Source organism: Hylobates moloch, unplaced genomic scaffold (assembly GCF_009828535.3).
Source record: "Hylobates moloch isolate HMO894 unplaced genomic scaffold, HMol_V3 SCAFFOLD_70, whole genome shotgun sequence".
Taxonomy (NCBI): domain Eukaryota; kingdom Metazoa; phylum Chordata; class Mammalia; order Primates; family Hylobatidae; genus Hylobates; species Hylobates moloch.
The window spans coordinates 216,805-233,131 of NW_026652345.1; the positions used below are offsets into that span (position 1 = coordinate 216,805).

Consider the following 16,327-nt stretch of genomic DNA (forward strand, 5'->3'; position numbering starts at 1 on the left):
CACGTCCCTATTGCATTTTCATTACATCAGAACATATATATGTTTATACTTGAGGATAAAATGAGAACTGTATTGTACTAGAGTATGATGTTTGATGGCAATCAAGAGCCTCTTCTTCAGGAATAGGTGATTATGTGGTCGTTCCCACAGATCTTCGAAAGGGAAGGACCTAGGAACTGAAGCCAGACCCCCACCTCTGCAAGAGTTCCTTGCTGGAGTCACTCAGCAGACCCCCCCTCTCTGGACTTTGGGGACGTGAGACTGCTGAGCACCTCCACTAGAGGGAAAGTGGAAGTGGCCCCAAGAAAGAGGGAACCACGAAGCAGTTTCAGGTATCATGTCTCTAACAGTAAGAAATCAGAAAAACATAGGGCTGATCAGCTTTGATTGTTCCTTCTGTTTTGTTCTCCTGGCCAATTGACTTCGACAAATATTTGCTGCATGAAAATAATTAAGATGCAGTGCCCGTCTTCAGTGAGTTTAAAAGGAGGATGCTGGACAGTAAGTAGTGTGCAAGGTGAAATTAAGAGCTGTAAAAAAACAATACTGAATAGACAAAGTACTTGAGAGTTGTTAGTTGTCATAAGAAGTCTAGAGAGAAGTAGAAGTTCAGGGAATGTGGGTGGTAGTGTGTGTCTGGACTAGACTGTGGGCTTGCTAAGGCCAGGGACTCTTCCGTATATATGTATGGTAGGCTGTCTGTCAGTATTTGTTGGGTGGATGGATAGGTGACTAGGACATTTCCAGCTGGAAGGCAGGTTGGAGCCATGTTGCAAATCTTCATTGCTAAGGAAGAGGTTTGTGCTTTATTTTGGTAAAGCACTCAGGAGCCACCAAGTTTGTGGGATTTTGTTCCTGTTTGTGAGTTATGGTACAGTGAGATTGGACCCATATTTTAAGGAGGAGTCATCAGAAAACAGTGGCATATAAGGATTAGAGAGGCATTTTGAAATCAGTGTTTAAGGAGGACTTTTGCAGGGATGTGAAGGAGGGCTTGGCAGAGGGAGAGGACTGCAAGGCCAGCAGGGTGGTCACTAAGAGCTGGTCTTTGCTGCCACACCTCTGTCACCTCCTCCCTTTTCGGTGCCCCTGGTCATGCAGGTTACAGTAAACCTCTTTCAACTGTTTCCTCTCTCATGTCTTCCTCCTTTTTCGTGTTGGTTAATCTTCTGAAGCACTGAGCACATACTGCTGCAGACTTTGCAGAAATTTCCCATGACTCTGTCATCCTCACTCCTCATCCTGATCTTCTAGATGCTCCACTACTTAGCACCACCCCTGCCTACCTGCCAGAATGGCCCGGCCTCTCCCTCCACCTGAACCTGTTTTAGTCCGTGCCTTAGCAATATTGCACAAGCATATTTGAGTGTAAGTCTTTGTGTATAAGGTTCTAACTTGAATTGTCTTCCTTTTGTCCTTTCACGTGCTAAATACTGTTCTCTTTATTTAAAGGTCAAAACTTTCATGAAGTTATAGCTAACACCTGGCAGCATTGACATCTCCCTTCTCCCTTTTTTTTCTTTTTCTTTTCTTTTTTTTTTTTTTTGAGACAGATCCTCACTCTGTCACCAAGGCTGGAGTACAGTGGCGTGATCTGGGCTCACTGCAACCTCTGCCTCCCGGGTTCAAGGGATTCTCATGCCTCAGCCTCCCAAGTAGCTGGGATTATAAAGGCATGCACCATGACACCCAGCTAATTTTTGTATTTTTTTTAGTAGAGATGGGATTTCACCATTTTGGCTAGGCTGGTGTCAAACTCCTGATCTGCCCACCTCAGCCTCCCAAAATGCTGGGATTGCAGGTGTGAGCCACCATGCCTGGCCAACATCTCCCTTTTCTGACTTCGGTGTCTTACACTGTTTCCAGTGTTTAATTTCTGTACTGCTTTGTGGTGTGGATAACTTCTGCACAATATGTGCCTTTATCTCCATTTATGCTGTAATTTAGTGGACAGTAAATGTTCAGCTTACATTTGGTATCTCTCCCAGCCCCTTGCATTGTGCAACACACATAACATTTCACTCAGTAAAACTTATGAATGAGTATGCTCATTCATATACAATATGAATGTATTGTTTATCAATATACAAAATTGGCTACTTTTGGAGTAATAGCTTTTTTTTTTTTTTTTTTTTTTTTGGAGACAGTCTCACTGCAACCTCTGCCTCGGGTTCAAGTAATTCTCCTGCCTCAGCCTCCCAAGTAGCTAGTAGTAGCTTTTTAATAAATATTATAATTACTAATAAGGGTACTGTCAAAGGATTTATGAAAGTCTGAATGAATAAGCTAGGTCTTATTGTTATACTTTTGGATGTAGCCTATATTTGCACCCAAATAGATGAAGTCATATATTTCAGAGGTTTAATTTAAAGCCTCAGATATTATATATTGTCCTGTTTATATGCATGAGATTTAAATAATCAAAAGAGGTTTTAAAAACCAGAATTAGTGCTATTCTAAAATTCTCCTTTTCATTATACCAGAAATGCATACAGGAAGGCTGTGTGTATATTAATATGCTATTGATGTTTTATCTTTCATGGTGAAAAGTTAAATTAGTAAAATCAATTTATTTCAATTTTACATTTATCTCATTGAGATAAAGCAATGGCAGGATATCTGGTATTTTTAATATGACCTTCCAATATACCTTGAAATTTTTTTTTATTATTTTTTAGAGATGGGGGTCTCGCTCTGTTGCCCAGGCTGGAGTGCAGTGGTATAATCATAATTCACTACATCCTTGAACTCCTCGCCTCAAGCAGTCCTCCCACCTCAGCCTCCTGAATAGCTGGGACTACAGGTATGTGCCACCATGCCCAGCTTATTTATTTATTTATTTATTTCAGAGTCGAGGTCTCACTATGTTTCCCAGGCTGGTTTCAAGCTCCTGGGCTCAGGTAATCCTCCTGCCTCAGCTTTCCAAAGTGCTGGGATTACAGACGTGAGCCACTGTGCTGTGCCAGTCTCTACCTTTTAAATGTTATTTAGATACTGATATAGTCTTGAAACCTGTAGAATGCTTTTGTATAGATATCCTTAATTCAAATGAGATTGAATTAAAGGTTCTAGCCTGAATTATATTTACACAAATAAAAGACTAGATGGATGAGCAACAGATGGATTTTAAAACAAAATGTAGCAAAACTCTCCCCAGACTCATGACAGTCAGGAGGCACAATTTCATGTTTATTTCACACTGTGAGACATCAAATATGTTATTAATGTAACTAATGTGGTTGTTTCTTCAGATTCTGGCTGAATAAACTAGACATGTGCTTTTCTAAAGTAGGCATTTATTTCTTGTGAATTTGAGGATTCTGAACATTAGCATCTTCTCCTTAACATGTGCTCTTCTCTCTAACCAGTGTGGAAAGAAGAAACCCTCTGGTGGCCTTGGCCCAGGAATATGGCGGTTTCAAGTGCAACGCTGTAGTGAAATGGTACCAGAAGAAGACAGAAGGTTATGTGGTAAGGGACAACGTCAGCCAGCTTCCACCAGCCCTGGGCAGTAGTAGTCCTGTGCCAGTACATGTTCCATGTGTGCCTGTGCTTGGTGGGCCAATATGCATGTAATTATCATCTTTCTATTCTCCTAGACAGAAGGCATATGCAACGGGAAGCCAGTTTGCACTCCACCCAGCAAACATATGAGTGCATGCAGAGCTGCATCTCCCTAGGGAAGGGGGACCTTTTCCTTTGCTCAAAGTGTTACCGACCACGGGTTCTTAGGCTCTTGAGGCAATAGAAATTCTCACCAGGACAAAAGAGTTTTCCTAGCAAGGCTTTATTGGAGCATATGCCCAGGCACAAGGGAGGAAGCACAGGAGAGGGAGGATTCTCTGACTGACTCCCTGAAATGAGCTGATAGGGATTTCTTTTATTAGGCAATTGTGCAGAAATTGATGTCAAGGTAGGGAATGTGGGCTGGGCAGGGTAGAGAACGTGAGTGGAGGGGACGTGAGTCAGCTTATCTGCTGGCAATGGTTGTCTTGAGTAATGGGCCACCTAGTGCTCTGGTTAGTGGCAGCAAGGCTGTATGAATCAGTTGTTTAGCATTCCTTCCTGAGGTGGGATACTTGCAACCTTGGTTGGATATTTTGGATCTCCTAAAGCCAGTTCCTGTAATCTTTTAAGTAAAAGGCAAGGTTAAACATTATGAGAGCACCGAAGAACAATATAGAATGGCTGTTTTCTTTGCGTGACTGTTAGTGGGTATGGCGTCAGTGAGGTAGTGGTGTGGGTTTTATGATCAGTGGGAATGCATGAAAGAATGCTGTAGTGGGGCCTCCACCCAAGGAGACAGCTTTTGCTAAATTACACTCCCAAAGAAGAGTGCTTTGCCTAATTCATATAAAGGCCCTACATAAATGAGCCACCAAAACTTCTCCAAATATTTTCTTTCTATTGCTTTCAGGGTTGTTTGCATTTAGTTTAAAGAGCTTTTGTTTACTAGGACAGTATCTGTTTTCTGTTCAGAAAAGGAATTAATATCTGGTATAAGTTTAAGTTTTTTGTGCATGTGAAACACTATACACAAAGATAAAAATGCACAAAATGTAAATGATAGTTTTTTGTTGTTGTTGTTTAAGAGATGGAATCTCACTCTGTTGCCCAGGCTGGTGTGCAGTAGCGTGATCTTGGCTCACTGCAACCTCTGCCTCTCAGGTTCAAGCAATTCTCCTGCCTCGACCTCTGGAGTGGCTGGGATTACAGGCGTGAGCCACCACACCTGGCTAATTTTTGTATTATTAGTAGAAATGGGGTTTCACCACGTTGGCCAGGCTGGTCTCAAACTCGTGACCTCAGGTGATCCGCCAACCTCAGCCTCCCAAAGTCCTGGGATTACAGGCATGAGCCACCACTCCTGGCCTCAAATGATAGTCTCTTGAACTATGAGGAAGTGAAAAGTCATACAGTCTCCACTCGCATCCAGAAGAAGAGCATCGCCAGCTCCCACAGACCTTCCTACAACTTTCCCATCATAACCTCTCACTACTCCCTAAGATAACCCAGCTCCCACAGACCTTTCCTATAACTTTCCCATCATAACCCCTTACTACTCCCTAAGATAACCATTGTCCTCAATTATTCTCCTTATGGATTTTCACAAAAGTATACAGCCCCAAATATTATGTTAGTATTGCTTGCATTTGAATTTTATTACAAATGGAATTTTAAAAACTATGTAATTTTGCATCTATCTTTTTTATTTTTTTGGTTTTAGGGAGCGGAGAGTTTAATAGGAAGAAAGATGGGAGAAGGCAGAAAATGGAGGCTCCCCTGTACAGAGATGGAGGGGGGCTTTTTTTTTTTACACAGTATTGAATCAGTGAGATTTATTCATGTTGTCACCTATACTGTAATTTGTTCATTTTCTTCACCATTTAGTAACCCATTGTAGGATTATAGCATTATTTAGTTATCCATTCTATTATTGATAGATAGTTGAGTCAAGTCCAGTTTGGGGCTAAGGTGAATAGTGCCGTTATGTTCTTGTTGATGTCTCTTGAAACACATATGTGCTTGTTCCTGTTGGTTACATACTTCGGAATGGAATTCCTGGGTCTTAGGGTATGCATACATTCTAGGATAATACCAAACAGATGCCTGAAGTATTTGTATAATTTATGTCTTCTCAGCAATTTATGAGAGGTCAATTTCTGTGCATTTTCATCAACACTTGGTAGCATCAGTCTTTTTACTGGAGGTCATGTGGGTAATGTGTAGTAGTGTCTCATTGTGGTTTTGATTTGCATTTTTCTTTTGGCAGTGGAGATTGAGCACCTTTTCATATGCAAATTGGCCACGTGGATAGTCCCTTCTGGGATGCACCTGCTCAGGTTTTTTGCCCACTTTATTTGTTTGTTTGGCGGTGGGGAGGGTGAGTATTGGCTCTGTAAACAGGATATGAACTTTTGTCCATTTTAAGAATCAGATGTCATTCTCTTCCTTATTGCTTTTAAGAGTTCTTTATGTATTCTCCACGTAAGTCCTTTGTCAAATACATATATGGCAAATACCTTCTCCCAGTGTGCCTTAAATTTTTTTCTTTTGATGAACAAAGTTCTTAATTTTAATTAAGTCTAATTTATCAGTCTTTCATCTAATGGTTAGTGCTTTTTGTATTCTGTATAAGAAATTGTTTATTTATGGCCGGGCATGGTGGCTTACGCCTGTAATCTCAGCACTTTGGGAGGCCGAGGTGGGCGGATCACGAGGTCAGGAGATTGAGACCATCCTGGCTAACACGGTGAAACCCCGTCTCCACTAAAAATACAAAAAATTAGCCGGGCATGGTGGCGGGCGCCTGTAGTCCCAGCTACTCACGAGGCTGAGGCAGGAAAATGGTGTGAACCCGGGAGGCAGAGCTTGCAGGGAGCTGAGATCATGCCACTGCACTCCAGCCTGGGCAACAGAGTGAGACTCCATCTCAAAAAAAAAAAAAAAAAAATTGTTTATTCATGGATCATAAACATATTGTCTCACTTTTTCCTGTAAAAGCTTTATTGTTGTATCTTTCCCACTAAATAGAAACTGGTTTCTCTTTAAAATCACCAATTCCTACTGCATTCTTACAATATTTTGCCAAACTTTCTGACGATTCTGGCACCACAACACTCCCTTCCCAGCCTCAAGCTTTTTCGGGAGGTGGGGAGAGAAAGAAGGTGGAAGGAAAAACCCAGTCTCAGCCAAGATGCAGCCCAGATAGTAAATTAGCAGAACAGGGAGTCTCTGTCATATCAGCAGTCAGATGTCTTAAAACCAGAATCTACCCAGAGTGTATGTATCTTGTGTCTTTGCCATTATCTTCTTTTCACTTTATGTTTAAAAAAAAAAAAAAAAAAAAAAAAGAGGCCAGGCGCGGTGGCTCACGCCTGTAATCCCAGCACTTTGGGAGGCCGAGACAGGAGGATCACCTGAGGTCAGGAGTTCGAGACCAGCCTGGCTAACATGGTGAAACCACGTCTCTACTAAAAATACGAAAAATTATTTGGGCGTGGTGGCATGCACCTGTAATCCCAGCTACTCAGGAGGCTGAGGCAGGAGAATCGCTTAAACCCAGGAGGCAGAGGTTGCAGTGAGCTGATATCACACACCTGCACTCCAGTCTGGGCAACTGAGTGAAACATCATCTCAAAAAAAAAAAAAAAAAAAAAAAAAAAAAAACCTCAGCACTTTGGGAGTCTGAGGCAGGAGGATTACTTGAGCCCAGGAGTTTAAGGCTGCCATGAGCTGTGATAGCTCCACTGCACTCCAGCCTGGGTGACAGTGACAGAGGGAGACACTGTCTCAAAAAAGGGAGGGAGGGAGGGGTCTATCATGTTACTGACCAGTAATAGAGGCTCCCAAAGTATAAACGTGCCTTAGACCCCTGTTTGTTCCTGTTTGTTCTTCCTGCTATTCTGTCCACTCTGCCTCTGCCCTGTTCCCAGACTGGACCATGCCATGAAGGAAGGTCCCTTGATTACAGCCTCCCTAGCCCATCAGCCACACTGCCAAGGACATGGGAAAGAATAAGAAGCCAGAGGGAGGCAGCTGCCAGCAGGAGATTTAGCATAAAGGAGATAGGAATGGTAATGAGAAATTGAAGAAAACAGTTAAAAGGAGCAATCATTCAAGAATGACACCACTGGCCAGGTGCAGTGGCTCACACCTATAATCCCAGCATTTTGGGAGTCCGAGGCAGGTGGATCACCTGAGGTCAGGAGTTCAAGACCAGCCTGGCCAACATGACGAAATCCTATTGCTATTAAAAAGTATATATATATAATATATATGTATATATATTATATATATATACACATACACACACACACACACACACACACATACACACACAAATTAGCCGGACTTGGTGGCACAGGCCTGTAATCTCAGGTACTTGGGAGGCTGAGGCAGGAGAATTGCTTGAACCCAGGTGGTGGAGGTTGCAGTGAGCCGAGATCGTGCCACTGCACTCCAGCCTGGGCAACAGAGTGAGACTCTGTCTCAAGAAAAAGGAAAAAAAAAAAAAAAAGAATGACGTCACTGATGCTACCTGTGCTGTCCCCCACCTGACAGAAATGGACTGAGGCAGCTGCCAGAGTGGATATGAAAAGGCAATTCACATTTTTGATGTAACCTTATTGTAATGAGATTGCAGTGAAGAGACAGAAAATAAGATGTTTCCAGTCATGATCCTAAGAATAGTATTTCCTGCTGGAGTGCTTTTTTTGTTTGTTTTTCTGAATGTCTTATATTAGTTTTCATAACATTTTACATTTAATGAAACCCGAAACTCATTTTGCCTGGAGTACTTTCCATTCGTTATTAAATCTCTGTAAGATTAGAAATATAAAAATGTGTCTGCTTCATTTACTCTTCACAAAATATTCTGTCTAGACCTGTTTGTGTAAGATGGCTCATAGGCTTGTTCTCTCAGAATTAGGAAGGCAAAAAGAACGGGTGAAAGTCAGATGGTTCATAGTCTTTTTGAAAACCAGTAGCCGTGTACCTTTTATTTTAGATTCAGGGGTGCAGGTTTGTTACATTGGTATATTGTGTGATGCTGAGGTTTGGGGTACAATTGATCCCGTCACTCAACTAATGAGAATAGTACCCAGTGGTTAGCTTTTCAGGCCTTGCTCCCCACCCTCCCTCACCTCTTTCGGAGTTCCCACTGTCTGTTATTCCCATCTTTTTGTCTCCATATACTTGATGTTTACCCTCATTTATAACTGAGGACATGAGGTATTTGGTTTTCTCTTCTTGCATTAGTTTGTTTAAGATAATGGCTTCCAGCTGCATCCATCTTGCTGCAAAAGACATGGTTTCCTTCTTTTTATGGCTGTGTAGTATTCCATGGTATATATGTACCATATTTTCTTTATCTAGTTTATCAATGATGGATATTTAGGTTCATTCCATGTCTTTGCTATTGTGACTCATGTTGGAATGAGCATATGAGTACATGTGTCTTTTTGGTACAATGATTTGTTTTCCTTTGGGTACATACCCAGTAATGAGATTGCTGGGTTTAATGGTAGCTCTGTTTGAAGATCTTTGAGAAATCTCCAAACTGCTTTCCACACTGGCTGAACTAATTTACATTCCCACCAACAGTGTATAAGTGTTCCCTTTTCTCTATAGCTTCACCAGCGTCTGTTATTTTTCAACTTTTATTTATTTATTTTTTTTTATTTTTCAACTCTTAGTGGCCATTCTGACTGATGAGAAGGCCATCTCATTGCAGTTTTGATTTGCATTTCTCTGATGATGAGTGACGATCAGCATTTTTTCATGTTTGTTGGCTACTCGTATGTCTTCTTTTGAGAAGTGTCTGTTCATGTCCTTTGCCCATTTTTTAATGGGGTTGTTTTTTGTTTGTTGATCTGTTTAAGTTCCTTATAGACTCTGGATATTAGATGCATAGTTTGTGAATATTTTCTCCCATTCTATAAGTTGTCTGTTTACTCTGTTGATAGTTTCTTTTGCTGTCCAGAAGCTCTTAATTAGGTCCCACTTGTCAATTTTTGGTCTTGCTGCAGTTGCTTTTGGGGACTTAGCCAAAATTTCTTTGCCAAGGCCAATGTCAAGAAGGGCATTTCCTAGGTTTTCTTTTAGTATTTTTGATAGTTTGAGGTCTTACATTTAAATCTTTAATCCATCTCCAGTTAATTTTTGTATGTGGTGAAAGGTAGGTGTATAGTTGCATTCTTGTGCATATGGCTAGCCAGGTATCTCAGCATCATTTACTGAATAGGAAGCCCTTTCCTGTTGCTTGTTTTTGTTGAAGATCAGATGATCATAGGTATGCAGCTTTATTTCTGGCTTCTGTAATCTGTTTCTGTTGGTCTTTGTTAATATATTATTCAATAATGAATTGAATTATATATTATTTCAACAATGAATTTTTATTGAGAGACCTCTTCAGCTCCAGGTAATTGCAGTTGCTGGGGATTACACAGTGAATGAAACAGGCAAAAGTTCCTGCTGTCATGGAACTTAAATTCTCAGGGGTACTGGCAGTTAATTAAAATTAAAAAGTAACGTGTACCGTATTTGAAGGTTGTATTGCTGTGGAGAGAAATAAAGCAGGAAAGGAGGATTGGGAATGTTGGGTGAATGGTACAGTTTATACACAGTGGTCAGGGAGGTGACATTCGAGCACTTGCTCCCCTTCCCTGAAGGGCTTTGGTGTCTGCATGAAGGTTTATTTCCCACCAAGGACTAGGTGTGGAGGGTCAGAGTAAGGAGGTCCTCACTGCCGTGACTGTGTGATTGGAGCTGAAGTGACACAATGGTGGCCGTCCCAGGTCAGCAGCACTGGGAAGTAAGCGTCACAGCCAGACCCACCTGCCGAGCCCCGAGCCAGCTGCCTGACATCTCGAGTGGCCCAGGATTGAGACCCAGTGAAAGGATGTGAGTCTGCCCTCACTATGAAGTGAGGCCCTCACTGAGCTCAAAATGATGCTCCTAGGAGACCCTTCCACACATTCTGCTCAACTCAGGCACCCTGGGATCTTTTTGGAATAAGTCACTCCTAGGAAGGCCCTGCAAATTACTCTCAGTCTTCACATTTCATGCTCCTGATGCCTGTTAGCTGTTTTCCAAGATAAAGGCAGCCCTGACCCAGGGAACCGCTACACCTCCTTTTCTTTCGTCTAAAAGTCTACTTTGAGCTCCTAGTTTTGTGTTATGATGGGAAAATCTCTATCTTGAATGTAATTACCAGTAAGAATTCTGAAAGGACAGAAAGCCAAAAGGGTGAATGTGACAGGCAGAATTCTAAGGATAACCCCCATGACTCTCCCTAGTATAATGTCCATCCCTTTATATGACACAGGGAGATGGTCTGGATGTGCCCCACCTAATCACAGAGCCCCTTAGAAGCCAAGCGATGTCTCTGGCTTGTGGCAGAAATCGGAGAAATTCAAAGTGTGAAAAGGACTCTTTGTGTTCTTAGTGGCTTGAAGAGGGAGGAGCACGTGAGAAGGAGCCGAGAAGGGCCCCTGGCTGACAGCCAGCAGGAAACAGGGACTTTCTAGCACTAAAGCATTAGTGCTGAGGTCCTTGCCATGGCCAGAAATTGTCACATGGGGCGCTCTGCAGTTTGGAGATTGACAGCTGCAAGTGTGGTGCCACCAGGTCCTTTGTCCTCTGTCCCTGGCCTGATGCCCTCATACCTCAGCTAGGCCAAGGGATTCTCAGTTTGCTTTGCCTTCTGCTTTCCCTCAGCTGGGGGATCTTGGGGTAAAAAGACACTCTGATGAATGTGTAGAATTCAGCTCCAAGTCTCTTCTAAGTCCTCTGTCACCTCCCAAGAAGCATCAAGAGGTACAGCTGCCTCGCCCCTTCATGGGTGACACCTTAGCTGTGCTCCCTGGGCCCTTTGCCAATTCTGGTGAATCAGGCAAGGGCAGGAATGGGGAGTCCATACATCTCACCTGCATCTCCAAAGCTGGAATCCATAATCCTTAGGAAGTTACAATGGGCCAAGTTTAAGAATTTTAAAGTCCTCTGGTTTCACGTGTCAGTTTAGAATATTAGAGCAGTATTGTAGCAGAAAAGAAAAGATGTAAAGTGACAGCAAAGTTCACTCTTGTGGAAAACATAACTTTGAAAACAGTTTGGCTAGAAATGGCCAAGTACTTTTATTGCTTTCATCTAAGTCATTGCATTAGTTTTCTTTCACTGGGTAACAAATTATCACAGACTTGGCAACGTAAACATTACATGTTCGTTAGCTCCCAGCAGGTCAGAAGTTTGGCTTGTGAGGCTGGGCTGTCCACTGAGGGTCCCCTGAGGCTGAAGTCAGGGCGTCAGCTGAGCAGCGCCCTCACCCTGAGACTCTGGGGAGAGCCTGCATCCATGCTTATCCAGGGATTGATGAGCTCTTTATGGTGGTAAGACCTAGGTCCCCATTTTCCCTCTGGCTGTTGGCCAGGAGTCACGCTCAGCTCCTAGATCGAGGCTGATCCCGCATGGCAGTGCCCTCATGGTCATGCCTCCAATCTCAGACTTCCTCTTCCACCAGCTGGAGAGAACTCTCTGCCTTTAAACATCCAATGTGATTAGGTCAGGCCCACCCGATCTTCTCCCTACCTTAGGATCAGTTCATTAATCAGCTAATCACATGTGTAAAATCCCTTTGCCATAGGTAATCTTGGGAATAACATCAGGTTGACACCAGGGAGTAGAAGTCATAGGGGCGTCTTATAATTCAGCCCCTCAGGCAGGGTTCGCAATGTGGACTATGGATTGGAACCACCTAGAGAGCTTTTAAAAATACCTGTGTCTGGGCCTAACCCTGGATCTAAAGAATCAAATTCTAATGTGGAGAACCCCAGGAACCAGGGTTTCTAAAAAGCTGCTGCTGTGGTCTGTTTGTGTTCCTCTTATCCCAACCCCAGATTGGTATGTTGAAACCTAATCACCGATGTGACCATGTTAGGCAGTGGGGCCTTAGGGAGGTGACTCAGTCCCCTCCTGGGGTGAGAGCCCTTATCCAAGAAACCTCAGAGCTGCTTTGCCTCTCTCACCGTGCGAGGACACATGGGAAGGTGTGACCTATGAACCAGGAAATGGGCCCTCACCAGACACGAAACCTGCCTTGACCCTGGACTGTCCAGCCTCCAGAACTGTGAACAAGAACTTTGTGTTGTTTATAAGCCACCCCACCCATGGTACTTCGTTGTAGCCACAGAATTGCCTAGGACAGCTACTCAGGTGATTCTAACATGCAGACAGCGTTGAGAACCTCTGATCTAAAACTCATGCCTAAGCCTGAGAGAACTCTTTCCAGTTCTGTGTCTCCAGTTGCCAGCCGTCTGCATGCTGTAAAAGATGAGAAACACAGTGGACATGACGATGGAGACATTGATGGCCTGAAGAAGAGACCACCACTCTTTCACCATCTAGGCCAGGAAAATTATCTGATCCTAAGGAACTGTGGAATTCTCTGTTATTTCTTGGTCCCAGTAATTCCACTCTATCAGGTTTCTGTTGCTGCAAAATGCTGCAAAGATAGTCATTTAAACAATGCCCACTTAGCAGCTCACAGTTTTGTACATCAGAAGCCCCTATGAGCCCAGGTAGGTTCTCTGCTCCATGTGTCCAGGTGTTGGCTGGGCTCTTACCTGGAGGCTCTTGGAAGGAATCTGATTCCAAGTTCACTCCAGTGTTGGCAGACTTCACCCTTTTAAAATTGCCCTATGACCTCAACCACATCACCATTGTCAGCCGCAAAGTCTAGGACATGGCAGAGCCCTAGGAACGCAGCCAAGGTGCGAGCCATGGAGGTGTGTGGTAGCTGTGCCTCGTCATGCTTCTTGGGAAGTGACAGAGGACTGAGAAGAGACCTAGGGCTGAATTTCACACTTTCATCAGGTGACTTACAGGCCAAGGTCCTTCAGCAAGGGGAAGGCAGAGGGCAAAGCAAACTGACCATCTCCTGCCTATCAGGACAAGGAGAGAGAGGACAAAGGACCCGGTGGCACCACGCTTGCAGTTGTCAACCTCAGCACTTTAATGCTTTAGTGCTGGCCTGTCCCAGTCAGCCCACAGGCACCAAGGAAGAATGAAGATTCCATAGTTGGATTTGGATTCACTAGAGGCACCCCTTACGTCAAGCATCCTACAAGGCCAGACCTAAAGATTCTGAAGCCTCCTGACAGAGAAAGCCCTACACTGCCCATGGAGTGGGTCATTCACCTCACGACTCTTGAGTTCATTTACCTCTTAACAGAAATCCATTTTCCTATATCCTGTATGATAATAAGCAGATGTTATTTTCTATAACTAGCCTGTTTGCAAGCCTTGCTACCATAGTATACTTCATAGTTAAGGACTTCATTTATGAGAAACTAAACCAAAAACTATAGCAGATGGTTGAGTAGCTCAGGGAGCTACTTTCTCCTTCTCAGGACATTTTGAACAGAATGACTGTGATTTCTGATGAGTAAGTGAAGCACCACATGTTTAAACTCAAGTAAGACCTTTGCCCTCTTCTGATTATGCTTCTCCTCCCAGTACGTTTATAGTCGCTGGAGTATAATATCTTCTAACTGCCTCATCCTTTATGTGCCTTCAGTGAGGTCACTGACGTGAGATCATTGAGAAAAGACAATTTAGTAAGAGAATTTCAATGTCAGCAGGAATGTTTCTTCTCCAAGCACTCCTTGCACATCATTGTGATTCACGTTTTATCTTTTCATTGTAATCCAGGCTGAATCAACATTTGAGGGGCTTATGATTTTATTTTGCAAGCACTGGGCCCAGAGGAGTAGAGTCAGAGGATGAATGGAGCCTTGCTGAGGCTGCAGGAAGAGCAGGTGTTGGAGACTGGGCGCTGCTGTTGACGCTATTGACGGGGGCAGTGCTGCATCCAGAACTTTCAGTTCAGGGCAGCTTCAGGGTTGGGGGGTACATCATGGGGAAACTTCAGCCCCAACCTGAGACAGTCCATTAGGTGAGTCATGACTGTGGAATGACCAAACAAGTTCCAGTCCAAGGGATTGATGGAGGAGGGGCGGTCTTCAGGCTAACTCTGTGCACACATGTGTGCACTCAGTAAATATATTCTAAATACTTGCTGGATGCTGTGCTCAGCAACCAGGCCTAGACCCCCAGGAAAAAGGTGGGTCAAAGGCAGTGGGACAGACAATAAAGAAAGAGAAGGGGAAGGGGAACAGGCCCAAGGGCTGTGCAGAGAATTGCACAGGATGAACAGGAGTGCCTGGGGTGCTCCAGGTTGGGAAGGCCTGCTGAGGAGGTGACGTGTACACCTGCACCAGAATGAGAGGAAGAGCCAGCCCTGTGGAGATGGGGTGGAAGGATCCCAGGTACAGGGAGCAGTTAGAGCCAAGGGCCTGGGGCAGGAAGGAGCTTGCCATGTTAGGGGGACAGAAGAAGGCTCTGTGGCCAGGGTGATGGTTGGCTGGCACAGAGTGGGCGTGATGAGATTGGAGAGTTGAACCAACATTGCATCATAGGTTTATTATTTCTAGTGGAAATGGGGCTTCTGCGTGAGGGTTCAAAGCCCCCAAAAGGTGATGGCTGCCTGACCTTTGTTCCATCGCAGCTGGAAAGTGGCTACCCTTGAAGTCATGGACATCTTAGTGCCTGCGTTTGTCGCACCCCCCCATGTGTTGCCAAGGGATTTAATGTGGCAACCCTGCCTTCCCAGAGCATTGAACATCTTCTCTGCAGCACAGGCTCAGACAACCACCTCTGACTGTAGATCCTGGAGCTCAATGTGGTGAACTACTACATAAGTTAAAGTGGTTGGTTTCAATCATTAACAAGCATTGTAGGTGGTTATAAATAGCCAGAAATATTGAAATTGTTTTATAAACTAAATGTAAAATTGCTCAATCCCATTGGTCACCAAAGATATGCAAATGAAAGAATGAAATGCTATTTCTTTTCTTTTTCTTTTCTTTTTTTGACGGAGTCTCTCTCTATTGCCCAGGCGGGAGTGCAGTAGTGCGATCTTGGCTCACTGCAACCTCTGCCTGCTGTGTTCAAGCGATTCTCCAGCTTCAGCCTCCTAAGTAGTTGGGATTACAGGCATGTGCCACCACACCTGGCTAATTTTGTATTTTTGGTAGAGACGGGGTTTCTCCGTGTTGGTCAGGCTGGTCTTGAACTCCCGACCTCAGGTGATCCGCCCACCTCGGCCTCCCAAAGTGCTGGGATTACAGGCATGAGCCACTGTGCCCAGCGTGAAATGCTATTTCTTTGCTTACAATATTGGAAGTTTTTTAAAATGAAAAGGTGGTCCAAATGAGAATCCTACTACACCATTATTGGGAGTGCAGATGAATACTGCCTTTGGGGAGGACAATTTAGCCCTGTGTATCAGGAATCTTAAAAATGAGTATGTTCTTTAACACAGAAATTGTCTTTCTAGATATTTATGTGAAGGATATAGTCATGGATGCCTGTAAAGATGTAATTGCAAGTAAGTTCATAGTAGTTTTATTTATAATTATTTTAAAAGAACTGGAAATGGTATACATTTTTAACAATAGGGGAATCAACTAAATAAATTATGGTATACGTGTATGGTGGAATATTATAAAGCCCTTAAAAATCATGGGTTGGGAAAATCTATTTAAAGGCACAGGAAAAAATGTGCACAGTACGTTAAGTCAAAAAGCAGATTTTAAGTCTCGGGAGTATAATTTCAGTTTTGCAAAAGAGATCTATATAAATGTTAACATTGGTTATCTCTGGGTGAATATTTAAAATTTATTCATGCTTGTCTGTATTTTTATATTTTCTGCAATGAACATCATATATATATATATATATATATATATATATATATATGCGTGTGTGT

General features: G+C 43.3%; 1 pseudogene; it reads left to right on the top strand.

Moving 5' to 3' along the window:
* Nucleotides 1–16,327, top strand: part of LOC116463832 (cytospin-B-like) — a 109,240-nt pseudogene that overhangs the window by 31,319 nt on the left and 61,594 nt on the right.